The sequence below is a fragment of the Liolophura sinensis genome, chromosome 13, assembly GCF_032854445.1.
Source record: "Liolophura sinensis isolate JHLJ2023 chromosome 13, CUHK_Ljap_v2, whole genome shotgun sequence".
In the NCBI taxonomy this organism is placed as follows: domain Eukaryota; kingdom Metazoa; phylum Mollusca; class Polyplacophora; order Chitonida; family Chitonidae; genus Liolophura; species Liolophura sinensis.
The window spans coordinates 26,512,688-26,540,513 of record NC_088307.1 but is presented as its reverse complement, the minus strand read 5'-3'; the positions used below and the strand labels follow the sequence as shown (position 1 = coordinate 26,540,513).

At 40.5% G+C, this 27,826-nt stretch overlaps 1 long non-coding RNA gene across 1 annotated transcript in view; it reads left to right on the top strand.

Moving 5' to 3' along the window:
* Positions 1-27,358, top strand: part of LOC135480707 (uncharacterized) — a 36,415-nt gene extending 9,057 nt beyond the window's left edge. Inside the window, exons 2-3 of the long non-coding RNA XR_010445954.1 lie at positions 23,745-23,807; positions 26,593-27,358. This is a non-coding gene — a long non-coding RNA (uncharacterized LOC135480707). The remainder of the gene's footprint in view (positions 1-23,744; positions 23,808-26,592) is intronic.
* Positions 27,359-27,826: the final 468 nt, after the last annotated feature.

Sequence of the window (27,826 nt, the reverse complement as noted above, 5' to 3'; positions counted from 1 at the left end):
ATTTATATCATATGATAGATGTGTTTATCTCGTATACATAGATAATGCAGCCGAAATGATCAAAAATCCTACTGCTAGTTTTTAATATCTACAGCAGTGACGTCTAATAGATTGTTTTCAATATCGCTGTTTTTTCACCTGCTCCTGCTTCGCAAAGTGCTGGGGAATGTATATTAAGTTGCTGCTAGTTGAACATTTACGTGAACGGTTAGAATACCTTACATAATAACCTAAGAAACTATCTTACTTAGTTTATTATATACAATGTGGTCGAACTTTGGGAAGAAATAGTCAGTTTGCAACCGTTCCGTACTATTCCATAAGGGGCCTCCGACGCCCAGGCGAACCGTGTTCCAGCGCGACGCGATGACCCAGGAGATTCTCACCAAAAGGATCGAGGTGAGTTTAACTTCCTCTCCGGTCGCACGTGGGAAGGCTTACTCGCAGCCTGCTGATGGTCGTGGGTTTCCTCCCGGGCCCTGCCCGGTGTCTTCACACCACAATGCTGGTCTCGGTCGTATAAATGAAATAATCTGGAGCACGGCGTAGAACACCAATAAAATAAATAAATAAATACAATCCCAAAATACAACGTGTATACAGCAGTATCATCAACAGTCCTATATTTTTGTCACATTGTTTGGGCTACATCGACCTACATCTGGTTATAGGTTAATGTGGAAATCACATATAAAAATACAGAAGAGAGAGTAAGGTGGTCTGCTGTAGCAAGGGCAATTTGTCCCAAAATAATTTTCAGATCTGTTTCAATCTTCTCAGCTGAGCTTTCAGAAATACAGATCTGAACTGTCCCATTCACTAATCTGAAACTCCATCGTTTCGAGTGTACAATCCTCAACATCTTAACGCTGCACGCTATAAAAACTTTTGTCGTTCAATCATAGTCATTCTGGCGTCATATAACCTAGTTGTTCGTGAATAATAAAGACCATAAGGTCACAGTTAACACAAATGTACCAGGTACATCGATAATAAATCAATCTGTGAAGAGGGCCATTTTGATATTAGTCGGTCAGACTCAGCATCGTCCGAAAAAACATAAACTAGTCAAACTTTAGAATCGAAGTCAAGAACATGTACGCCGTTGAAAGCACGACTGGCAACTTCTTTTGGAGTCTTTTTTGTGTTTTACAAGGAACAGAAGAAATTTTGCTAAGAACAGCCGAGTTCACCTTAGCCATGGAGTCACGCGATTCGAAGTTCGCATGCTATCGGAGAGGATGTCTGGGTTAATTGCGACATAATGATCTTTATTATTCTCACATAATGAGGTAATAAAAATTAATAATTACTTTAACATCACGAGGCTCTAAGTACATACATGTACCAAAGGAACAAGGTCAACCAATGAATACATCCTGTATCAAACGAACAAAAGTGAATCATTAATTAAAGGTATGAAAGTAACAAAGTGGAACCACTGTTCAGAGCTTCATTGGAAAACGTAAGCTAAAACAGGCTATATGAGGGCTGTTACCTGAGTTTGTGTATCAGTCAGAGGGAGAAAATGTTTGTTTAAGAAAAGTGAAACATTAGTCAGAGCGGTACAGTGATCGGTTGAGAAATATGGGACAGCGTTCAAAGGAAGAAAAATGGTCGGTTCAGAAAAAAGAGGACACCACTAAGAGCGGGACACTGGTGAGCTCAGAAAAATGGGACACCAAGTCGTTTTGAAATAAATTCTGGTGGGCCATCAATACATGAAAACATTTAACCAAGGCTAAGTGAGTGCTTCACCCTAATGCGGAAAAGTCAAGCGAGGACGCTTCATCTTAATTCTGAAACGTCAAGCGAGGTCGCTTCACCTTAATGCTAAAACGTCAAGCGAAGACGCTTCACCTTAATGCTGAATCGTCAAGCGAAGAAGCTGCTTATTTTAAGGTCTTAGGTGTGATCCGATCCAGGATTAACCCTGGATCTACCGACCCCGACGTGGAAGCTCAACCAGCTGAGCCATCGGGGCCTGTTGTTTTGACTTAGAAGACTGCAGAGGCTCTACACTGGCTGACGTTGGATGTAGGGTTTCCTGGGTTAAATATTGCAGCCTTGGTCACGCTTGAATAAATGTACAGTACCTAAAATTCAGGTTATTCAAGGCATAGCCTGGACTTCCCTATCTCTCATACCAGTCAATCACAATCGATTCTGCATATCTATCTTTAATTTAACAAAGGCTAGCATTATATAAAAATTTAAATCTTTAGGATGAACATTTAGATGCTGACATTTCTCTAGAGCACAAAGAAAGTGACAGTATTTATCTTTAGAGTACTGTTAATCACCGGCAAGGGATAAACTATCCATTTCTGACTTCTTAACCCATGTTTTCATGTTAAGACAACTACAGTCAGTAGATGCCATAAATAATCATTAAAGCCGTGTCCTTTCTCGCTTTGTGGTTAAGAAGGGGTTTTAAATAACCTCTATATAGGTGAGGAGGCGAAAAACACATATCAGCTTTCCTATGGACCAACAAAAGTGACAGACGCTCTTTCCTCGATGTCTTTATGACAAATGGGGTAATTATAATATTGACATGGCAAATTACCTGTTCGTAAATGGACAATGTATAGGTTCCAAAATGACCTGCTTTAGACCTATATATTTCACACCATGTTGACATTGTTGGATACAGTAACTTATGTAATGGCGTCATCCTACGTCACTAGTGTTACACTCAGGTATAACTTTGTCAAATATACTCCATCAAACACTTTCGTGTTAAGTGTATCAGCTATTACTACCTGAAATACAGCAAATATAGACATTGCGCTGAAGAGTAATTTGTGTTCTCTAGGGCAGTTGACACCATGGTCGGTGCTGTAGATTAAATCACAACCAGAATGGCACCATGGTCGGTGCCGTAGATTAGACCACAACTAGAATGGCACCATGGTCGGTGACGTAGATTAAATCACAACTAGAATGACACAATGGTCGGTGCCGTATATTAGACCACAACCAGAATGACACAATGATCGGTGCCGTATATCAGACCACAACCAGAACGGCGCCATGGTCGATGTCGTAGAATAGACCACAACCAGAATGGCACAATGGTCGGTGCCATAGATCAGACCACAAGCAGAATAACACAATGATCGGTGCCATAGATCAGACCACAACCAGAATGACACAATGATAGGTGCCATAGATTAGACCACAACCAGAATGGCACAATGATCGGTGTCATAGATTAAACCAGAACCAGAATGGCACAATGGTCGGTGCCATAGATTAGACCACAACCAGAATGGCGCCATGGTCGATGTCGTAGAATAGACCACAACCAGAATGGCACAATGGTCGGTGCCATAGATCAGACCACAAGCAGAATAACACAATGATCGGTGCCATAGATCAGACCACAACCAGAATGGCGAAATGGTCGTGCCGTAGAATAGACCAGAACCAGAATGGCACAATTGTCGATGTCGTAGAATAGACCACAACCAGAATGGCACAATGGTCGGTGCCATAGATCAGACCACAAGCAGAATAACACAATGATAGGTGCCGTAGAATAGACCAGAACCAGAATGGCACAATGGTCGGTGCCATAGATTAGACCACAACCAGAATGGCACCATGATCGTGCCGTAGAATAGACCACAACCAAAATGGCACAATGATCGGTGCCAAAGATTAGGCCAGAACCAGAATGGCATAATGGTCGATGCCGTAGAATAGATTACAACCAGAATGGCACCATGGTCAATGCCGAAGATTAGACAACAACCAGAATGGCACCATGGTCGGTGCCATAGATTAGATCACAACCAGAATGGGACAATGGTCGGTGCCATAGATTAGACCACAATCAGAATGGCACTTTGGTGTGTGTTGTAGATTAGACCACAACCAGAATGGCACCATTATCGGTGCCGTATATTTCACCACAACCAGAATGACACAATGGTTGGTTCAGTAAAATAGACTACAACCAGAATGGCACAATGATAGATGCTGTAGATCAAACCACAACCAGAATGGCACAGTGATCGGTGCCATAGATTAGACCACAATCAGAATGGCACAATGGTCGGTACAGTAGATTAGACCACAACCAGAATGACACAATGATCGGTGCCACAAATTAGACCACAACCAGAATGGCACCATGGTCGATGCCGTAGAATAGACCACAACCAGAATGGCACAATGGTCGGTGCCATAGAGTAGACTACAACCAGAATATCACCATGGTCGGTTCCGTCTATTGGACCACAACCAAAATGACACAATGATCGGTGCGGTAGATAAGACCACAACCAGAATGGCACAATGGTCGGTGTAGTAGGTAAGACCACAACCAGAATGGCACCATGGTCAGTGCCATAGATTAGACCACAAACTGAATGGCACAGTGGTCGGTGCCAATGATTAGACCACAACCAGATTAACACAATGATCGGTGCTGTTGATCAGAAGACAATCAAAATGGCACAATGGTCGACGAAGTAGATTATGAGACATTCAGAATGGTGCAATGCCCTTCTTGAATAGCTAGGACTGTACTAAAATGCACAGGTTTCACACTTCGCACTTAAATCCGCTTGACTAACCCAGTGTATAATGTCTTTGGATATGGGGAAAAACACCAGTCCAGAAAATGAAATAAATAAGTCTTGATAAGTACAGACGGGTTCAGCTTGTACCTCTTACGTCATTACTTATAAATTCAGAAAGTACTTTGGCAAAATAGTGCAGCAAACGTCTTCGTTTAATGTGTATTCTTTGCAACATTTTTGGCATATATAGCCAGAGGGCTGGTTTTCCCTGGCGTTGTGTTGAACAGTTCTGTACCAGTTGAACGTCACTATACTGGAAACCACTCTTGAGGCGAAACTGGAGAGCAGTTTGCAAATCATGTCGACGTTGCTCTGTAAATGACGGTTATTTAATTATCACCTGTAGGAAATATAAATTTTGCATGGAAATATATTAGGACTTTCACTATAGATAATGAAACTGGAGAAGTAACGACAGTGTGACGGTAAAATATCACAGGTAACTAGTAAAATGTGGCCTCTTGTCAATTTAGCTCAGCTGGAGTTTTTTCTAACTGTTCACTCAAATGGTTAAATGGCAACAAGTTACACTCCCTCAATCACAATGGCTTAAGCCGATATAGGTGACAAATTATAGTGATTTTGATAGCAATTTGTAACTCATTCATGGTTTAAAATGACTTAAATGCTTTGTTGTCACGCACAATAATCAAAACGGGAGAGTGGTCAGATAAAAATCCGGGACACCGGTCAGAGCAGCAGAGTGGCAAAAACTGGACACCGAAGAAGGACAGAGCGGCTGCTTCAGAAGTATAGGATATTATGTTGTGGCTTTGAACATAGTGTACTTTTCTCTTCGATACTCGCTCAAGACGTATTTTTTCACCTCGCGCAAGACATATATGGATGGATTTAGGTTCATCTGATAAACCGGGAAGAAGATTTCCCGATTACCATTAGGCCACAGGGACAACACAGCTGGAATTATTTGATTTAGACGTCCAATACGGAAGAAAGCATACTTCTCGGATTATGTCAACACCCGGTTAGTGCCACCTCCTCGAAAATCGCGTTTCCACACTTAGCGTCCTTTCCCTACAGGTCAGTTGTAAGTTGTCATCGTATAGTACCATTCCAGCTGCAGGTCTGATTTATGCTTGCACCATTGGGTCAGTAGAGAACTAAACAGAAAGAATGTGATTTTGTTTTCATCTGCTTTTGTTTATGTCCGGTATCATGTTATTAAAGCTGTGGTCTTTATGTGTATAGTATATCTTTTTACCTCAACTATCCTACTGTCAGTATAACTTGTGTTCAAAAGTATATATCACATGAGATGTTTTTGAGACTTTGAGAGTTATTCGTAGCAACATCAATGCATCATGTTTGAAAATGGCCAAGAAATTCGTAATTGAGCTTTTCCTAGGTTAACTTAATTGCAAGTTTTAAACCTTTAGCGTCATTCATATAAAGTAATTCGTCTTGTACAGTCTAACTGCATTCCGTATTCATTTAGATTTTCGAGAAATATAAACACCAACTGAAATATGCCCTTCTGCTGTTTAATAATGGATGATGGCGGTCAAGATTATGTGTGAAGAAACCATGCGCAAGCACCATGGAGAAGTGTCACTGAATCCTGAAATGAGTAGTTGATTTAAATCAAACTTTGTACTACATTTCCCAGGAGGTACTGAAAAATGACCTTCACCTTTCTCATGACTGATATTTTAGTGAAAGGCTTCAAGGATAAAAGGGTATCAATAATTTCAGTCATTTTTGTGCGTTGGGAAAACCCAAGTACCCGTTAAACCACCGACATCTGGCAAGTTACTGACGAATGTTCCCACGTGTGACGCCTAAATATGCACATCATATTAACTGGAGACAAATTGTCTTCAACGGATGATACACTTCGCAAATCGTCACACGTGCCTGACTGGTGGCTTTCTGTTGCCAAGTCCTCAAGAACTGTAAGAAGGTGGAAATCTATTTCATGTACAAAGTTGGAAATCGTACTTTATGACTGTCCAACTCAATACCCACTCAACAGCACCCCTTTTTCCTATTATCCACCTTACACTGGCATATATTTCCATGTCTTATCATGAAATGTCAGGTTACTGTGAAAAGAATTCAGGGTTATTCCGAGTAAAAATCAGGGTTAGATTCTTGTTGTATTTCCATGCAGCAAGGTTGATGCTTTCATGTAATTGCATGTACATGTACTTGGTATAACGCTCGCGTGTTTAAGTGCCATAACTCTGTATATGTGACACACTGGCGTGCTTGCGGTTTCTCGGACACCTGCCGTTCTGCAGACACAAACCTCAACACATATATTTTATTCAAATGATATTTGATAGACTGATATACATATGCTCTGAGAGAACCACCTCCCGTCAGCAGTTACCTGTCAAACTTCCTAAGTAATATCCATATAGCCTCATAAACTCCTCATGTGAACGATCCATCGAGAGCGTAGCCTTTATGAAAACAAACATATAAGTCATTCACGTCGATATCCCAGCATGTACATTTGTAAAGTGCTCCAGCTAAAGCCCACCTTTTAATGTGAACGTTTTACTAAACGTTTTTGTCTGTAAAACAAGTATTTAAAAATAGTACAAACATTTGTGCTCACAAACTGTTTAGCAATGGCTTCCCATAGTCTTTTCGATGATGTTTAATTTTTTCTCCTTTTTTAAATCGCTACTTTTTCAGCTTTTCGTGAAATGAAAGTAAAATTGGAAATATCTTCACGTATGAAACGTCGGCTACAGTTGCAGTGTACTCTCCATGCTCTCGATCTTCGCGTTTGACGTCAGATTACACAATTTTCAACTTCCCCATAGATAACACTCTCGTAAGGTCTTTTGTGTAGCCCTATTTCCGTTTTAATTTATTGATTTGTATAATTTTTTACGCCGTACTCAAGAATATTTCACCTCTACATCGGAGTTCAGCACTATGGTGAGAGAAACCTGGCAGAACCCAGAGAAAACGAACGACCATTGCTCGTTCAGCATGAAGGGGATAGCTCAACGACTGGTTGACCCGTATCAGTATAATGGCTCGGGCGGGGCGCCTTACTTGCCTTTGGTAAGTCGTCTCATTGAAGCAGCACTAGATAAAAGAGCGATGGGAAATCCGTCCTGCAACAAGGAGGTACATTACTTACATCCTAAGGATTCCTTCGTCGTCATAGACGGAACAATTGTTGAGCAAAATGTTTAACCCCAGGCACTCACTCACTCACCATCGCTCGTTTTGAAGACAACATACAGAGAACAACTATCACTTTCATATCCCGGTGTCACAGGGGAGAAGATTTGTCAGTAACTTAAGCCAAATATTGCTGGTATAGCCTGAACAACCGTGTTTCATCTACTCAAAAGACTGATTGCCATCATACATGTATTTCTTGAGCAAGGCGTTAAACTACAATCAACCAAACCTACTCATAGATTATACTTAGATTGGGAATCAGGAGGTTTGTTACGTAACCGGCTTGATCAGCACTCGGCCTTCCTCTACTCAAGAGATTAATGTTCATCGTAGTTCTTGAGTAAGGCGCTGAACTTCAATCATTCAAATCTACTCATAGATAATGCTCTCACTTTAAATAAAGAGGCTTATCAGCTAGCTGGGGAGAGTCGGTGGTTTACGCCGGGCATATGGGTTTCTTCTGGTCATGAACGCGACCGGAGTCATATCAGTAAAAAAAGCTTTTGAGTATTGCTAATAAAACATCAATCAAATCAATCAAATTATAAACCTGGATAAGTTACACGTGACTCAAAGAGTCTTTATATATCTATTCATATCTCCACCTCCTCGCCTATTAGACAATGGCCGTGTGTGTCATTAACAGAGATTAATACTTGTGGGTGGACAGGCTGTCTGTAAGTGCATTCTTCTTCGGTCGCAATGGTCTTAGTGACCTTCTTAATAAAAATGTGTGCTAATCCTTGGTCTGCTTGAGACAATTGTCGCCAGCATGACGAATGTTCCTGCTCCGATGTGTTATGTAAAACGTTATACCATTGTGCAAAACTTTCGCTAAACTGCAACGCAATGGCCGTTCCGATCGCATCAGGAAAGCGCCTGCCCAGAAAGGTGGTTTGTCTGAGTTTTATACACTATTAAGGCTTTTTGTTGCTCTTGTCATAAATGAATACTGAGATCTGAAGTAGCCTCCTAAGATTTTTTCTTGACATATTTAATTTCGCGGAATAGAGTGAAGATGTCGGGGTTATCATTCCCACGAGCCTGTAGTAACTCTGGAAACATTTTGATGCGTGGCAATTTGGTCACGATAAATGCTGACCTTAGGCTAGTTGATGTTAGCTTCTAAATTAATACGAGTATCCTGCTCCAACTTTCCTTTAATTCCAACTTTCTTGTTATATCCTATGTTATTTTAGGGAAAGATCTCACAGTACATTTTATGTGTTTTAAATGTGGGTCTTCGCAGCACACAGAGACGGAGGCTATAAAATATTCGGTGCCATGCATAATTCAGTGCGATGGTAACGATCTTGTGTTGTACAAAGCTACCAAGGGATTTTAAACATTCTAACATCATTCCTTATATTGTTTTGTAAAAAATAATACATTGATATGTACTCAAGTGATTCGTACCTTAGAGCTCTTAATGCGTTTTTGCTGTGCCATTCTACGGTATTTATTTTTCCATACCTTTTTTGTCTTTGAGTGAGTAAGTGAGTGCGTGTTGTACTTAACAATTTTTAAGTCATACGGCGACGAACGAATTCTTAGATTGCATGTAATGTTCCTCCTTATTGCAGGCCGGATTTCCACCACTCTTTATCTAGTGCTGCTTCACTGAGTCACCTTAACAATGGCAAGTAAGCTGCTCCGCCCGAGTCATTATACTGATACAGATCAACCAGTCGTTTGAACTGTCCTCTTCATGCTGAACGCATGTGACTCCATCCCGGATTGACTCCGGAGCTATCGCTCCCGAAGTGGACGTTCTACCAACTGTGGAGCTGGTCATATGTCTTTGAAACCGTAGTCAAACGTCTGGTATCCACCTGTATATGATACCTTGGAAACCTCCTGACGTCAAGCCGCATTTCATTTACCGAGACCAGGGGCTGATTTCACAAATCTATTTCTGGCGTCAGGACTTAAAACCTCTTCATTTTGTCCGGTGCACATATATCTCCTCTCAAAGCATTTATGAGGTGGTTCAAAAAATTTCTTTAATAAACTCTATTCTGGCAATTGAAATATGGGCTAATGCTTGTATGGTTTCGGCTTCCTAAATTGCAGTCTGCGTTCTTATTGGCTGAAGAACGCGGCATTCTTCCTCGTTATCCAGGCGCTGATCGAGTAATATTCTACAACAATCTATTCGCACAAAATTGAAAAGCACATGTTTCAAGTGCTCATTTGTTCGAAGGTTTTTTTTTTAAATTTTTTAGCCAGCTTCAAATTTTAAAGTTCATACCAGTCACTCTGTAATCCACAATTACATACTGCAACTTTATTCTAGGTTAATTCTTATCCTAATTCCTTACTGTATTATTGCCATGGTGGTTTGAGCGTCGGTTTGGAAATTAGTCAGGCGATTGTGGTTGATGGTTGGTATAGGAATGCCTCGTTTCGATGCCTAGACTAATACACGTTAACGGAACATCTAGAACTAGTGTATCTTTGAGATCCACTCTGTACGCTGCTATATAACTATAGATGATGCATCTGGTATGCCTAGAAGGTCACATTATTGACCTGATATCGTACAGGAATCACTGTAGGCTGTGACCACGGATGGGGGATGGTTGGGGGAGGGGGGGGGAGGAAGGATCGGGTTTGGAGAGATGTCGTAGAGGCCGAAGATTCCGTGATCTTATTGTACAACTTAACGCGTCGCTATGGCAGCAGCGAAACGTGTCCACGTCCTAGTGGAATACATGAATTGTACTGGTATAAAAGTGCACAAACTTGACTCATTTCCCCGATAGAATGTATAGAGGTTTAATGATCTAACATTTCTAAGGGGTTTTTGTTGGTTGTTTTTAATATAATACCGGTGATAGAAATTATTGTCAACTATGTGGAAAATAAGGTTCATATTAGCTTTTCCATACGTGACGTATAGAAATACACACCGTGTTGTTGGATACAAAGTTGTCTTTAACGAACAATAACGGTCATACGACGTACTCGACCACTTATTACCAAAATCCAACATATGTAGAGAAAATGTGTAAAATTCTTGTCCAAAGTCAGATTTGAACTTACGCCTCTCTCATTCTTTTAGAGAAAGGCAAGCACCATGTCCACACAGTCGACAAACATTGTCATATATGTTGCAGAGTTTATGTTTCATTCCAAATGATTACAAAGTCATACTGCCTTCCTCTCCCGTCATGTGTGAGAAAGCCTTCCAGCAACTTGTGGGTGGTCGTGAGGCTTCCCCGAGCTCTGCCCGGGTTTTCCTCCCGCCATAATGTTGGCCGGCGTCGTACAAGTGAAATATCCTTGAGTGAGGCGTAAAGCCGCAATCAAATACATTAATAAATAATTACAAAGTGAATATAGTACTGGTACTCCATACCAAAACATTAGTGGGAAATAAGTGATATTTTACATAAAAAATAAATGAAGATAATCCTAATCCATCCCATATAAGGTGACTATAATAAGTATCTGAGTACGCGTGGCTGACAAACTACGACAGGCGTCGTAAGAGTTTAAAAGCAATGCCATGGCAACGGAGGGAATGCGTTATGTAAATGGTGGGTAACTACCGGAAACATGTTCCAAATTTAAGAATTCATACATATTTTTGTTCCCTGCAAATGGAAGAAAAAAACAAAAATTGGAATGTAAAAGTTGGAAAGAAAATGCTGAAATCTTAATATTTCTTACAGTGAAATTTATTCAGCCATAACATACCCTCTCTAATTAAACGTGAGCTGCAAAGTTGGGCTTGGCAATTTGATCAAAATAATTTGAACTTGGATTTTGAGACGCAGTGAAGTAGAATTGGTCTTGGTCGATTCATTTGCCCGTCTATCACGTCAGATCCAAAAACCGCTACATTTTTAAAGCAACATTACGGTATTAACAATGCACACGCACTTAGCTAAATGCAGTTTGGTACTCAGGAATGTTTTTCAACATTTCCAGGTGTTTGAGAAAGTTATTTTCGAAGGAAATGGTGTTGAATAAAGCTGATATGACATTCGGGGCTTATGATCGCGAGTCAAGACACAACGGATGGCGATATTGTTTTATAACACACAGTGGGACGACTACAGTACGGTCTTGTCTTCCAAAACACGAATGTGGCTAATACCGCATTTTTTCTTGTCTTATAGAACACGAGTGAAACGATTACAATATTATCTTGTCTTATCGCACACGAATGAGACGGCTACCACACTATCTTGTCTCATTGCATAAAAGTGACACGACTACCACACTATCTTGTTGTATAAGCCCCGAGTCACACGACTACCACACCATTTTGTCTTATGGCACACAAGTGACACGGCCACCACATTTCTTCTTGTATAGACCACGAGTGACGCGACTACCACACGATCTTGTTGTATAGACCACGAGTGACACGACTACCGAACTATCTTGTTGTATAGACCACGAGTCACACGACTACCACACTATCTTGTTGTATAGACCACGAGTCACACGACTACCACACCATTTTGTCTTATGGCACACACGTGACACGACTACCACATTTGTTGTTGTATAGACCACGAGTGACGCGACTACCACACTATCTTGTTGTATAGAACGCGAGTGACACGAATACCACACCATTTTGTCTTATGGCACACAAGTGATACGACTACCACATTTCTTCTTGTATAGACCACGAGTGACACGACTACCGAACTATCTTGTTGTATAGACCACGAGTGACACGACTACCACACCATTTTGTCTTATGGTACACAAGTGACACGACCACCACATTATTTTGTCTAATGACACACAAGTGACACGACTACCACATTTCTTGTTGTATAGGCCACGAGTGACACGACTACCACACCATTTTGTCTTATGGCACACAAGTGACACGACTACCACATTATCTTGTCTTATAGAACAGGAGTGACACGACTACCACACTATCTTGTTTACAGATCACGAGTGACACGACTACCCCATTATCTTGTCTTATAGAGCACGAGTGAAACGACTACCACAATATCTTGTGTTATAGACCACGAGTGACACGACTACCCCATTATCTTGTCTTATAGAACACGAGTGAAACAACTTCCACAATAACTTGTCTTACAGAGCAATAATGACACGACCACCACACTATCTTGTCTTGTCGCTCACAAATAATTCGACTACCACATTTTCTTGCCATATAGCACACAGGTGACACGACCACACTATCTTGTCCTTCAGAACGCTAACCGCAGAAGAAGTAAACCGGTCGTTTTGATTCCATCAAGCACTGAAATGCAGAAGTCAAGGCTCCTTCTCCAGTAAGTGGACGAAAGTCAGGAACTAAAACGATACATTGCTGCGGGATTATAGATATTATGCAGGTTTAAATCGGATGGCCTGTAGCTATGTCACCACAAGAAAGGTTTTACACTTGTAATTCGAGGAAAATTGGCTTCAAATCAACGCACATCCGTGTTTGTAAAAATTATACTTCCGGTATCAGAATGAAGAACAGTTAAACTTGAGATTTACCCGAAAAACATTCTACGCTATTGGCTGGTTCAACGCAAACGGTTGACACGAGATTGTTCTGGAGCAGTTATGTAATTGCGAGTAACATTATCTACCCCTTATCCACCCCATCATCATTGGGGAATTCCATATTCATCCAAGTATTAGTTAATCGAATAGGATTCCATCATTTAGTACGCAAAATTATTTTCAAAAAAGGAAAAAAAAAACGCCGCGTGTTGATTGCTAAAGCAGTCAATAGTCACAGAGATGGAGATTCCTTTTCTTCATTTGAAGCAAATGCGTCTGTACCTAACTTGGGAAGGATTCTAGCTTCTTATGATAATATGTGGCGTAGCAAATTCATTGATTCTCTAAGAAGGAACTGTTTCCACAATAACAACGCAATATTTGGGGGAAATCAGGTAGTATTAAGTTAGTCTTAACCATTCAGCTGACAACCATTAGGTAATACATGTAAATAACATCGTTCCACATATCTGATTTTTTTTTGATTGTTGTTTTACACCGTACTCAAGAATATTTCACTTATACGACGGCGGTCAGCATTATGGTGGGTGGAAACCGGGCCGAACCCGGGGGAAACCTACGACACGCTGACAGACCTTCCCACGTACGGCTGGAGAGGAAGCCAGCATAGGCTGGTCTTGAGCTCACAGCGACCGCATTGGTGAGAGGCTTCTGGGTCACTACGCCGCGCTAGCGCGCTAACCGACTGAGCCACGCAGGCCCCCTCCACATATCAGTTAATGCAGACTCCTCAGTTAATGCAGACTCCTCGTGTTTGGTCGAAATACATTGGTTAGAGTGATTTAGCCTCATTTAGTTTAGGCGAAAGTCAATAGTTAATGGATTAGTCGCATATATATAGTCGCTTAGTATTTAACATCTGCATGAGGTGGGGGATATATAGTAAAAATATGTTTTTTATGAATCCGAATAATAGGTAAAATATATTGTAAAGGCAGTTGATACATAATTCTTTCTACAAAGACTTGATCACAAATAGGCCTAGTTGTAAATAAGTGCTTATCTAAAATCTGAGGCTCGAACTGACATTTAAGTAAATGTAGAATAACGAATTAAGTTATAAACTTGAACATGACTGCTGTTCTTTCTTACCTCACATAGCCGTTGCGATCTTGATATCTATACCGGGTCAAACAAATCAAATGAACTTTTTCCCAGGTGAAACACATTCCCCGTTGATTAGGCCTACATGTTCTTGGGTATTTGATCAGCGTTACTTTAAGAAAGACGTATTATATTGTGGTTTTAGAGCTTTGCGGACATTACACTTTGCGGATTATACTTATTAATAATACAAACAATATGAATTTCTTCGTTAGCTGACTCTCCAGCCTTTCCGTTACTAAACCTTGATATAACGGTACAAACGAATCTCCTACCCTCTTTGGCGAATACGCGATTCTTTTGATGCCTCATCACCCGTCTCCTGGCGCTACGGCCATTAGTCGGGTTCTTCACGGACACAGCGTGTTCTCGGCGTTGTCTGGGTACTATCTTTTACCAGGCCTCCCGACCCTGAACAAAACAGGTTCTACCTTGTCTTAACGTTAATGGCTTCCCGAGCACTATAGGTGGTACGTGTACTTTGCCTCGGACGTCTTCTAGGTAGGTGTGCGGGTTTAATTAGTAAGTGATGGACACGACTTTACAAGGGTAAACGTGCGGATAAATTGTTCTTCATACAATTACTCGTCGAAGGTCCATGGGGCGTGAAAATCAAGACACAGACCGCCGTGCTGTGGGTAAGAAACGCGTCTTCCGGATCCAGAGTTATTTTGAACAATTATTCGTTAAGGTCAGTGGTCACACTGAAAAGATCGCGAATAGTTTTGTCTTTGTAAAGGATATTCTCATGTAAATTCGTGTATATGACGTCAATTGATTGATAAACGGATGAAAAGAATTTTAGCAGTTTAAAGTATATTCACACGTAAATTTCTGTATATGACGTCAGTTGACTAATATACGGATGAAAAGAAAATTTAGAGGTACAGGATATGCTTTGAATGGTTTCCAGAAAAATCTGTTGATTTGCTTCTGACTTCCTATACATATAGGCTAACAGTTTCACAAATCAAAGGATTACATTTTTTCAGACAGATCTCTCTGTGTAAAAATGTTGCTTACGTTGTCATTATCGAGTAATTAATATTTTCACCCGGCAATTTTCGGTATTATCCATTAAATTTTATGTTCACTTACTATAGATTTAAGCACGGACTATAAATACACTGCCAAGCGAGACCCTGCAAACACTGTCAAGTGAAACTGTTAAGTTTGTTTCAGTATAATAGACGAGAAAATAGGAAGTAAAACGAGAGCAGTGGCGATAGTGTGATAGTTGGAAAATGGTCACAAATAACCAGTTATGCCTGGCATCAGTTAGAGTTTTATTTATTTATTTATTTATTTGATTGGTGTTTTACGCCGTGCTCAAGAATATTTCTCTCATACGACGACGGCCAGCATTATGGTGGGAGGAAACCGGGCAGAGCCCGGTGGAAACCCACGACCATCCGCAGCTTGCTGACAGATCTCCCTACTTACGCCCGGAGAGGAAGCCAGTATGAGCTGGACAAACTCACAGCAAGCGCATTGATGAAAGGCTCCTGGGGCATTACGCTGTGCTAGCGTGCTAACCAACTGAGCAGGGAGAGTTTTATTATAGCTGTTAATATAAATGTTTAAAAGTAGCAACTAACATCACTTCTAGCACCATGCTTGGCTAAAATAGAATTACGTCAAGAAATACAGTCATGTTGCAATATAAGATGTGCCCGGTATACATTTACGTATTTGTCGAACTGGTGTTTTACGCCGTTCTCAAGAGTATTTAACTTATACGACGGGGGTCAGACTTCTTCCCACGTACAGGAAATCAGCATGTGATGCACCTGGTTAGAGGAAGCGCTTCCGCGCGAAATACTTACGACTTATGACATATTTATTTTATTGGTGTTTTCAGCCGTTTCACACTCGAATTTTCTAAAGTTTGACGTTACAACTATAAGGACAAAAATGCGAAAACCCAAAGGTGCTCACCTGTATAAGTTTTGCATTTCCGCGTTTTCACCTTGCCCATTCATGTTTTCACAAGGCCATTTCGACCTTCGCATTTTCGCGTTTTCACCTCGCCCATTCGAGTTTCTCTACGCACTATGGTCATTTTGACCTTCGCACTTTCGCGATTTTCAATATTTATCGTGTTGGGGATTTTGATGGCTCTCTCTCTACACTGTGCTATTACCAGCGTATAACAAACATGTTTGTTTAAATGATTGATTTGGTTATACTTTTACGCTGTACTCAACTTATGCGAGGGTGGCCAGTATTGTGTAGAAAGAAAACGGGCGGGAAAAAACACGATCACGAGCAGAATGCTGTCAGACCTCCCCACGTACGACCTCCCCACGTACGACCGGGAATGAAGCCAGCGTGCGCTGGTCAAGGTTGAGTTGTGCTTTACATCTTACAATATGAATGGCCTCTGTCGTCACAGCTCTGATTTTACTCACTATACTGTAGTGTTTTATATGCCAACCATGCTTTCATTTTGAAGTCTGGCTTGTTAATTACTAGTCAACTGATGGAATAATATTGTGGAGATTATCATCTCTTGGCTGCTATTTGATTGCAATTTGTAATTCATTTTGTAATACACGGTGAGTTATACCCAAGCAGTTCCCTTCAGTTCCCATTTAATATAACACAGTATGACCACTACCTTCAAGGAACATACCGTGTGTCTTTCCTACATCATTAAAAACTGCTGACTGCTTCTCTTCCTATGATCGCGTCCTATTTTCGTACTGTATATATTTTCTTAGTCCTTTGGTAGTTAGTGTTAAGCGTCATTTTAGGAATTAGCCTTACGATTACCGACCCGGAGCGCACATCTTGGTTGACGACTGGTATATAAATGTTTCGAAGCACAAATTCATATTTTTTTCTATTCTAACTGGCTGCTGTTTAACTCCATACTACATAATTTTTAACATATACGACGGCGGACAGTTTTGTGGGCGGAGTAAACCAGCGATCTTTTCGCAATTGACTGACAAACTTTTCCACGTGCTGTTGATGGGAGGCATGCGGTCTTTAGCGAGCGCCATTTCTTTTTTGTACAATGACCTCTAGAACAATGAAAACATGTGAATCTGGCAAATTCCATGTATGCTGTTTGGATTATTTCAAAGTCTGTAAAAATTACATTTAATAATCATTCTTATTGCATTGTATCAGAGTCCACCCGTATAACGCATCTAGTCCAATAATGGGGCCTCCATGGCTCAGCTGGTTAGCGCGCTAGCGTGGTGTAATGACCCACGAACCTATCAAGAATGTGGTCGCTGTGAGTTCAAGTCCAGCTCATGCTGACCTTCTCTCCGGTCGTAGGTGGGAAGGCCGCCGTCATATAAGTGAAATATTCTTGAGTATGGCGTAAAACACCGATCAAACAAATAAATAAATAATTAAATCTTGTCATATCTGGCCGTTAAGGTCGAGATATCGAATCTAGCCACAGTTGGCTCACTCGCCGCTATAAACCAGGAACAGACTGATCGATGTATGAGCTGTTTTGTTTGTTTCAACTAAGATCTCTTGTTGAAAACACATTTAATTCTCTGAACTTGTTACAATCCATGTATACTGAAGACTAGTATTGTTCCTTAGATGTACTGGACAAAGAACTGGACAGGAACTGCCAATGGTCAAACGTACTAATAATTTTGCCAAACACTATTAAGGTTTCAACCGATAGAATTTTATTTAAGAAAGTTTTTAGATACACGGTTAGATACACAGGGAAGAGTCTGATGACGAATCTGATGACATATACAAATTAGCTTTCGTGAAATACAGAATCTGGGGTGACAATAAGTTTGGTCCATGGCACACACCTCAAAATTCGCACCCCCACCCTATCCCAACCTTTCGCTACAACCGCCCTCCACGACACAAACAGGAAAACAAAAACCAAAGATAAATAAATAAATACAGGTAGAAATGGATGTAGATTTTAGTGGCCTTTGTACTGACGCTCACTTTATTTTTTGTTTTTGTTTCACTTTATTATGTCGCAACGATATGGCTGAAATATTGCCAATGTGGCGTTAAACCAATGCTATTCATTGATTTATTCACTTTAGTATTGAGTACATGATTCCACTAGGAAAACAATCTCACTCTAGTGATCATCCACTCTGTCATTCTCGTGGGATCAAAAGATCATATGCCAAGCACATATAATAAAGGCCCTATACTTTTATTTAGAGCTTAACAAAGTAGGAAGTCTGCATCCCACGTTTGTTTTGGCAAACCGACAGTCGTTTAGAAAAAGTTCCTAATGGGCAGAAATTGACCCCTGCTCACCCGCAATCCTTCCCATGCATTAGGGCTTAATAAAAAATAGATAGTGTATGTCTGTAACACATCGCTGTGTTACACGGCTCTGCAGAGAAAACTCCACAAGAAGGCGTCTTCTAACCACCAGGACCGTCCTCATCTATAAGCAGACAAATTAGAGCAACGGTCTAAGGAATTACTTCGATAATCTTTCAAATTACCGTCAGCGTCCGTGGAAATTAACGGTAGCAGCATTGTCCCCAGCGGAGAGCACGGGGTGTCCTCCTGGTTCATAAAGCCGGGCTTCCCACATAGCTCCTAACGGGAACCCCACTTCCTCTCGCGGGGTCACACACAAGGCGACCATCTCTCGCTCCGCCGAGCTTGGCCTCGTGCAAGGTCTCTCCGTTTCCCCTTCCACATTTCTTCCGTTGTCGTAATTTGTCGCGTACAGTCTCAAATGAGTGATCGGTGAAATCTGTCTTGTTACCAATACACTCTTCTCACTAATGCAAAAACGTACAAATGACCAAAGTTTGGGACAGGCACGATAATGTGTGCCTTGGTTAAGACATCTTCGCGTGCATTGCTCTTATTTACTTATTGATTTATTTATTAGGAGAAGCTTAGAAGACTATTGTTCTCGCTCAGATTATTTTTGTTCCTCTCTGACAACTGCTTCTTCTTCGTTTTGCGAAAAAACTACGAGTCGCAGCTGTTAACTTTCTACACATGTTCATTACCAAATCGTTTGGGCTACCTGCCGGAGTCCAGCACATAAAACTTTACCCACCCGTGACCCACTTTTCGGTCATATTGGAGAAATACGGAAATCTGGAAATAATTTCTTCTCTGGAACCACTGATCCGATTGCATTGAAAACTGACTACTGGGTGTATCACGATTTAAAAATTTCCGCAAATCGGTCGAGAAATGTGGATAATTGCTATTGGTCGTCTTAGTCCACAAGATGACCTCTGATTGAATTTAAAAAAAACAAGACAGCAGTTAGATGCAGATTGACCTTCTGAAGACAATCATGGTTTTAGTTTTTTCCTAAGATGTATAGCTTTTCTTTAAATTGCAATTATAGCTCATTTTAGTGTCATATTTTAAATATCACGTGACCGGACACCGTAATAAGCTGAAAATTGGTCAGTAGATAGATCAACTACAGATCTTTATTTTTAATTTAGGACTGCCGGGCTACGAGTGATAGTTTTGCCATAGAAAATTAAAATATCTCGCAAATAGCTCCTAAAGTTGCAATATCTCCAAAACCAGTAAAGGTATAAAAAAACAAACTTTGCTTTTTTCATAACGAACATATGGAGCAGCTTTTGACGTTTTGTGCTCTTGGGCTAGTCACGTGATTTAGCAGCCATTCTGAATTTTATTGATAAGCTTGAACCATCTTTTTCCGTCTTAAACCATCTTTGCATGAAATTTCACTTGCAAATATAAGGTGGATCGCCGTACCCATGTTGTAAAAAAACTTTTTGCTCGGTATGCAAGTTGTGCTGTAACTGACCAATGAAATTAGTTTAAAAGTAAGTCAGTTCTAAAAACTGCTTAAAATGCTAAAATAAACTCACTGGCTGGTATTCCTTGACGTCAGGATTACAAACCTCTAAGCATTATTTTGTACTTTTAATATTTTTAGTATAGTTTTCAGGTTATGAACAAACCTCCCATTTAAAAAAGCTTAGTGCTAGGCTGCATGAAACCCGCTGCATCACTGTGGAGTGCTGGCTACAGGACGTGTGTTCTAATTCTGTCTAGCGGTAGGAGCATTAGATCAAAGGAACAATCTGTCTCCACATGTTGTGGCCCAGTACTGCTATTTGTGAACAATGTTTTTTTTGTTTTGTTTTTTGTCTTTCACCATAGCCCAAATGAACATCACCCTAGCAGTTACCGGTTCAAATACAGTTCATTCCTGACAATCTTTGTTCTCTTTTTTTCATCCATTACCATAAAATTATTAGGGACCAGACAGCCAATCCTAGCAGCCTAGATTCAAATCCAGTCTACTCCTTACCATTCTTACCAAATTCATTTCGGATTTAAGAATGGACACTATGGTTGATTTTTGGAGATGCTGGGTATTGCTAAAATAGTTTTGTTTTCGTTGAAAATACGAGATCTCTTTCGACAAGGTACACGCAATTCAGTTTTTCGGAGAATTTATTGTCTAATATGGATTATGTCTAGCCATATTTTGTGCTTGTATTAGACAAACCTGCGGTCTTTTCAGAAGGGCATAGAACTGATAGATTTGAACGGCCTGTGGTTGAGAAAAAGGGGAAAGTTGTAGAAAATGAATGCTAAAAACTGTGTGTACAGACCGCTTGGAAGTCGTATAACTGCATGCAGTTTTAGTTTCATTTAATTTTCGCGCCATTGTCAACAACATTCCACATGTACGTCGGCGGCCAGCATTTATATTGCTTTTGATGTATTTCTCATTTACATGTGATGACAACACAGCGTTGTGAGTAATTCTAGACGAGTAACGTCTAATAAAGTGGTCTAAAACTTCTAAAATAAGGTGCAGTGAGATATGACGTCGATAATAAGCATACGAACGACTGGCATCATTGCATTCTGACGCCCCACAGTGGAAAAGAACGACACAAGGTGTTCTTGTTTTGTTTTTTTGCAGCTTATAACTGGAATTCGGTCATCCTTTCTTCTTTAGCTTCGGCAGGCACCTCTAAACGTAAATTTATAATTAAAGGCTGCAACATAGAGAGTGAAATCAGAGGACGAAGGTGTGATAACTGGCATATGGTCGCACGTAGGTGGTGAAATACGGCCTCTTGTCAGTTTACCTCATTCAGGGTTTTATTCTGTTCATGTAAATACGCAAATGGTAGCAAACTTCACTCCCCTGAGCACCGTGGTTTTAGTAGAATTAGGTTAAAAAATGCAGTGATGTTAATGACAACTGATTAGAATTCACTGGTGTAGAATTACTACATTACTTAACAATTTTTCAGTCACGACGACGAAGGAATCCCTAGAGTGCATGTTATATGCTCCCTTGTTGCAGGGCAGATTTCCACCGCTCTTTTATCTAGTGCTGCTTCACTGAGACGCCTTACCGAAGGCAAGTAATCTGCCTCGCCCGAGCCATTACACTGATACGAGTCAACCAGTCGTTGCACTATCCCCTTTACGCTGAACGACAAGCGAGTAAGCTACAACTTAATCCTTTAAGGTCTTAGGTGTGACGCGACCCAGAATTGATCCTGGATCTAGCGCTCCCGAAGCGGACGCTTTACCAACTGTGCTATCGGGGCCGGCCGTACAGCACAGAGAGGAAAAACAGAGCAGTGATATCTGGCAGCGTGATAACTGCCCACACGTAACTGGTGAAATACGGCTCTTGTTTTATTCTGACTGTTCATATATATCTCTTTTTTTGTCGGCCCGTCGATTAGTCCATCATTTAACTTCCACACTGTTAGATGGGTCATTAACAAAACAACATTGGCTTTTTGCAGGAAGTCGCACCTTAGTCTGGTCTTCTTTCCCAAGATTTTCGTTACTTACATTTTACTTATGGTGTAGCTGGATAAGTTCAGTGCCATAACTGAAACTGAAAAGGCACAAAGCATGCCATATTTTAATAGATTTGTGACATAATTACAATCTGGCAAATGTTTGCGGTTTGTGATAGACGGAATGTGATAGACCAATATGGTAATGCTGGAGAGTAGGTATTTTGTACATTGACTTTCTCCACTGGGTTGTTGTGGGAAATAATAGTGTGGAAACAAACTCTTTCAGAACTGATTATTAGGGGTGTATATAGGTAAATAGAATCAAACAGTTAACTTGTTCTGTATTTTGGCTTGAAAACAATAAAACCTTTGTTTGTGGGTTTCCACCCGGTACTGCCCGGTTTCCTTTCCACGACAATTCTGGCCGCCGTCGAATAAGTGAAATATTATTGAGTACGGCGTTAAACACCAATCAAATAAATAAATAAAAAAAAAAAATAAAAAAAAAAGAAATAAATAAAAATGTTCAATGTGTAACAGACAACAGACGTTTACTGAAAATCGACATCCTAATTCCTAGCCAAGGTCTCTGACTTGCGTTACATCAGGAGCAGAGGTACCTGAACAACTTTCGACCGATATGCAGCCAACATATTGTCAACAGTTAGTACAGATTTATCTGGAAGAACCCATGGCGAGCCCAGCTGTAGGCTATACTGTTGTCCGTGTTAACACGACAACTTTGTCAACATGTTTGTTACGTGTTGCCTTTTACGTAATAACATATCATTGTCTGTTGTTATTGAGCAACCTATGTGATCTACATGTACCACTATGCCTAATGAGCTTCATATACCCGGTCCAAATAGTAAATGTAAATAGAACTGAATATCCCAGAAACAAAAAGGTGCCAACGAACAAAACTATAAAAATACGTCCAGCAATAAACTTAACTGCTTTCAGCACGATTGCAGATCATGCCTGACGTCAGATAAATCCTCAGGACGTCGGGGGTTATTGTGGACATCCGTTTGCCAGCAAGGTGGTCGAATCCGGAATTAGACTTTTGATCTTTCAGTTTCCAAGTCGCCTTCTACTCCTTCCGAAGAACCCGGGTGTTTCGCGAAATGAAGTAATACACAACAGAACAAGAAGAAAACACCAATTTGACAACGCCCCTAATTTACAACGACACATGAGCTCTTTGATCTGTTCCATTCTTCCTGGCTTAGTTTTCAAATATACAGATCTACTCTATCATTCATTAACATCACATCACATCAGGCAAATTTCAAACCAAAAATCTTGCCTTTTGTGCACACTTTGGATATCAAGGTTAAATAGTAATAATCCTCGTGATTCCATGGTGATTCCATAGAGCCATGGTGATACTTATTCCATTCATACCATTTTAATATTCCTGCCTAGTTTGTTTTTTTTGGACCTGGAAGAGCGCATTAAGCATAAACCTGCGTCACCATCAACGTTCACCTGGTTAACACGTGTGACTCTAATTATCACGTTATCTTCGCAACTCAGCAAAATATCTGGTATACATGTATATTCTCTGTGTAACCCGCTCATAATTTTACTTTCACCTCCATAGGCAACAAGGGTGCACGAAATCGCGGACTGAGGAAAAACCCGTGCAAGAAATTTTTCAATTCATGTAAGTACTTGACGAAGAATTCTTTTCTTTACATTTTTGCGCCTGCTCTGTAGGTGGAATTTGAAAATATTCTAGAAATACCAGAAAGAAAAGGCAGAGCTAATACACGTATAAAAGTTTAAGTATAAAAGTCCACAAAACAGGCAGTATTTTCTTACGGTAAATGAGGTCGTCAACGGCATTCTCTAGGTACAAAAGACTACAGCAGAACAAAAGCATCGAAAACGGTGTGATGGTTTTTCAATGCTGACATTTATAGCCGATGAAATGTGGCTACCTGTCTGTTTACCGCATTTAGGGTTTCACTCCAACCTTTTAAGTAAATGCTTAATAGGTAGCACCATGGCATTTCCTTAACTCTAGAACTACCGGAAATGCTGTGTCGTCATCACAATGAATAAACAACCACAGGAACGATTTCAACTGACGCCCAGAATTCCACTTTTTTCATCGTACGCTGATTGACTTATTAGTGTTTTAAGAATGTTTTACGATGCCTTCGTCAAGGACATGGCAAAACCATGGAATTAAAACCCTAGCTGAAACAGCAAGAGCTGAATTCGAACTTGTTCCCTCATTGATCAAGCTCTTGACAGTCGTTTAGCCAGCACTTTAATCCTCTCATCCATCGAGACCCAGCCGTCATTGTATAAAAGAAACAGTTTTTCAGTATATGGCGTCATAGACCAGTCAAAATTAAATAAACTATCTTTGCACATGCGGCTAAGCTCTGAGATTCGTTGACCATATTCCCAGCTTAAAGGTAATTTTCATATTAACCGATCTGAATCGGTACTGTCGCCTGCATGCGGTGTCCATAAAATATCAGAGGTGTGCGTCAGGAAACCTCGGATTCTATGATCTTGAAGTGATTATGAATATTTTTCCATAGATTAAATTCAGCTCATTATGCAAGAATGTTAAAGACGATAATTTGGCAATTAACTTAACCGTATAGCATACACTTTACTGGGCAGCATCTGAACATCACAAAGCGTCATTTTAAAATCAGTGACACAACTTCAAGGGTGAACTTTCCGTTGATCTTCCAGAATTAAGATTATCATATGTAACATAATAGCTACTTATACTTCCCCTATACATCATTGGAACAAAATGTGCTGAATGCCAAAAGAGAATCGAGTGGAACGGTTAGCGACGTTTTACTGGCTGTCAATACGTCAGGTATATCTGTGCTAATCATTACGTTATGGTCTGTATTAGTCACCAATAACTATGTGATATGAAGTCAAAATTTCTTCAGGATGAAATTGAACACGATTTTATTGCCTACAGCTTGGACATATTGAGGACAGCATGCTCAAAACGACCGATTTCCTGATGAGTAAATGGAAAAGTACAGAACTGTTTTTCTGTAAGCTAAGCTGTCAAAAAATCAAATAGATCTCGGATCTAATGGTTGCTATGCTTCAACAGAATGAGATACAATGCTCAGTAGATGATGGATTACATTGAATATTGTTATTTTTTGTTGCTTCAATGTCAGTTAAGCCCGTTCGTTTGTCATGCACATGGCCCAAGCTCTCTATATACCTTGAATGGTGCAGGGTATTGTAGTTGACATGCTTTTCTCATCGCCATAGAATTGATTAGTTTATTGCTTTACTTGCTTGTTGTTTTGCGCCACACTCAAGAATATTTCACTCATATGACAGCGGCCAACTTTATGGTGGAAGGAAACTGGGCAGCAGGCTGCTGGCAGACCTTCCCACGTACGAGAGGGACAGGAAGCCCGCATGAGCTGAACTCAGAGCGACCACATTTGCTAGCGTGCTTACCTCCTCGACCACGGAGGCGCCATCGTTGAATTGCTTATATTAAGCAGGTATTAATTTCAGTAGTATACAATGTTATAACAGTCACGATGTTATAATGTTGAGCTGTGATAAACATCGAATTGTACATTTGACACGATGTTATAATGTTGAGCTGTGATAAACATCGAATTGTACATTTGACACACACACACACACACACACACACACACACACACACACACACACACACACACACACACATATATATAACATACTGTTATAAATTGCACATTCCATAGAAAGTATGGAACACGTTTTGTATTTCGAAATATCGAAAAACACGGGTGATGTAGGAACAGTTGTTTCCACATCAACGTCTTGCTAATCAGTCTTTTCAAGCATAACATCGATTTACACATAATTATATGTTGTTACCTTTGAACAGGATAACGTTAATGGCCCAGACTAGGTGCTTGGTCTAGGTGTTTGGTAACAAGTAGCATCTGTCGTCTAATCAACAAGTTCTTTTCACTGGAAGTAAACATGCATAAACATGCGTGAAGAAGGAGAAAAACAGTTTTCAGTGTTTACTATTCGTTTCTGCAATGATAGCTTTAATAGAAAACCCATTCAATAATCGTTTCACAGTCAAATTCCTTAAATTCTTCCACTCTTTCTTAAATACGTGTCATCAGGATTTTGTTGTATAAACTTGCACCTTTTACTCGAAAGTTGTTCTGTGTTGTAAACACTGGTATACACTTATAGCAGAAATTGACGAAATCTAGCTTTACGTTCACAACTTTGAAGAAACATCGACGTATTACAGAAGTGTACAAAAGAGTTCACTGCTTGGGTAGACTTTTAATTGGATTTGTTGTCACTGGCTTTTAGCTATTCACCCAAAGGAGATTGTGCTGTTCCTTTTATGTTTATTCGTACATGTAGTTTAAGTTTCGTTGAAGTCCATAGCAGATGCTACATCTCTATGTTTGCTTCTTTTTCAGATTCCCACAAAATGGAGCTTCGGGTGATTTTAGTGGACATTATTTTACTGATGTTTCTCTCGCCATTAGCTGTCTCCAAACCACGAGGGGTGGGGCTTCTTGTAAACTCTGGAAACTTTGACAACTCACCAGAATTGTCAGGCAACAAAGATGATTTAAAACGAGAAAAACAACTTTTTAGATTTCAGTGAATTTCTTGCCGATCTCCATTCGCCTGTTCACGACCGCCAGGGTGATCCACGAACGAGGTCCTCAGTTGCAGAGAAAAGACAGAGAATGTACGGAATACCTGTCCGAAACTTTTTCCCCGGCGATCTGAAGAGGGAACTACTTCCCGTCAGCAACCGAATAACACCCTTTGGGACCAGGCTATTTCTCAAGACGGAGAAACCGATCGGAGTCAATCGTAACTTGTTCCGGTATGGCTAATCCTGCTCACCCCTCCGTTGTTAGTGGAGTGATCCAGTGACTTCACGACCGACTGCTGTCCTAAATCCAATCGTTGTCTAACTCTCTATGACACCACGAGATGTACTGAATTTGGTGGTGCTATTCACTGGTTGAAAGAGAAATTATGAAATGCAAATACAGTTTATCGTTCTTTAAATCTCTTCGTGTCGCAGACTCTCTTGTATTCAACTGATTTATGGTGGTATTTAAATTCCGGTGACTAAGATGGCATATAATTCTTATCCGATGCAATTTCCTTCGCTGGTATAATTTTACACAGAAACGCCATACAGCTAACTGATGGGTGTTTAAGGAGGTAGTCAAGAATGTTTTGCATAGATTACGACGACTAGGTTAACAAGTGGATGACACCGAACGGCAAATTACTGACGAGCTCTTCTTCGTCTGTGATACACACATGCACATCATATTCATTGAAGACATCCGATCTTTGACCAATGCTGGACTGTCCTAACGCTCATTCCGGCGCTGTCGTCCACTTATATGGTCACCAAAGCCGCCCACGAATAGTGAGAGCGAAAATGTACTAATTCCAAGTCCAAGATCTGGATTGAACCCATGGATAGTGCGGCCTTGCCATTGGGAGACAAGCGATATTAACCACTCGACCACGTCGGTTCCCTGTTCTGACAATAACATTGTAAAACAAAACATTCGTCTGGCCGCACGTGGGAAGGTCTGTCAGCAATCTACAGATGGTCGTGGGTTTCCCAGGGCTCTGTCCGGTTTCCTCCCACCATAATACAGGTCGCCGTTGTAAAAG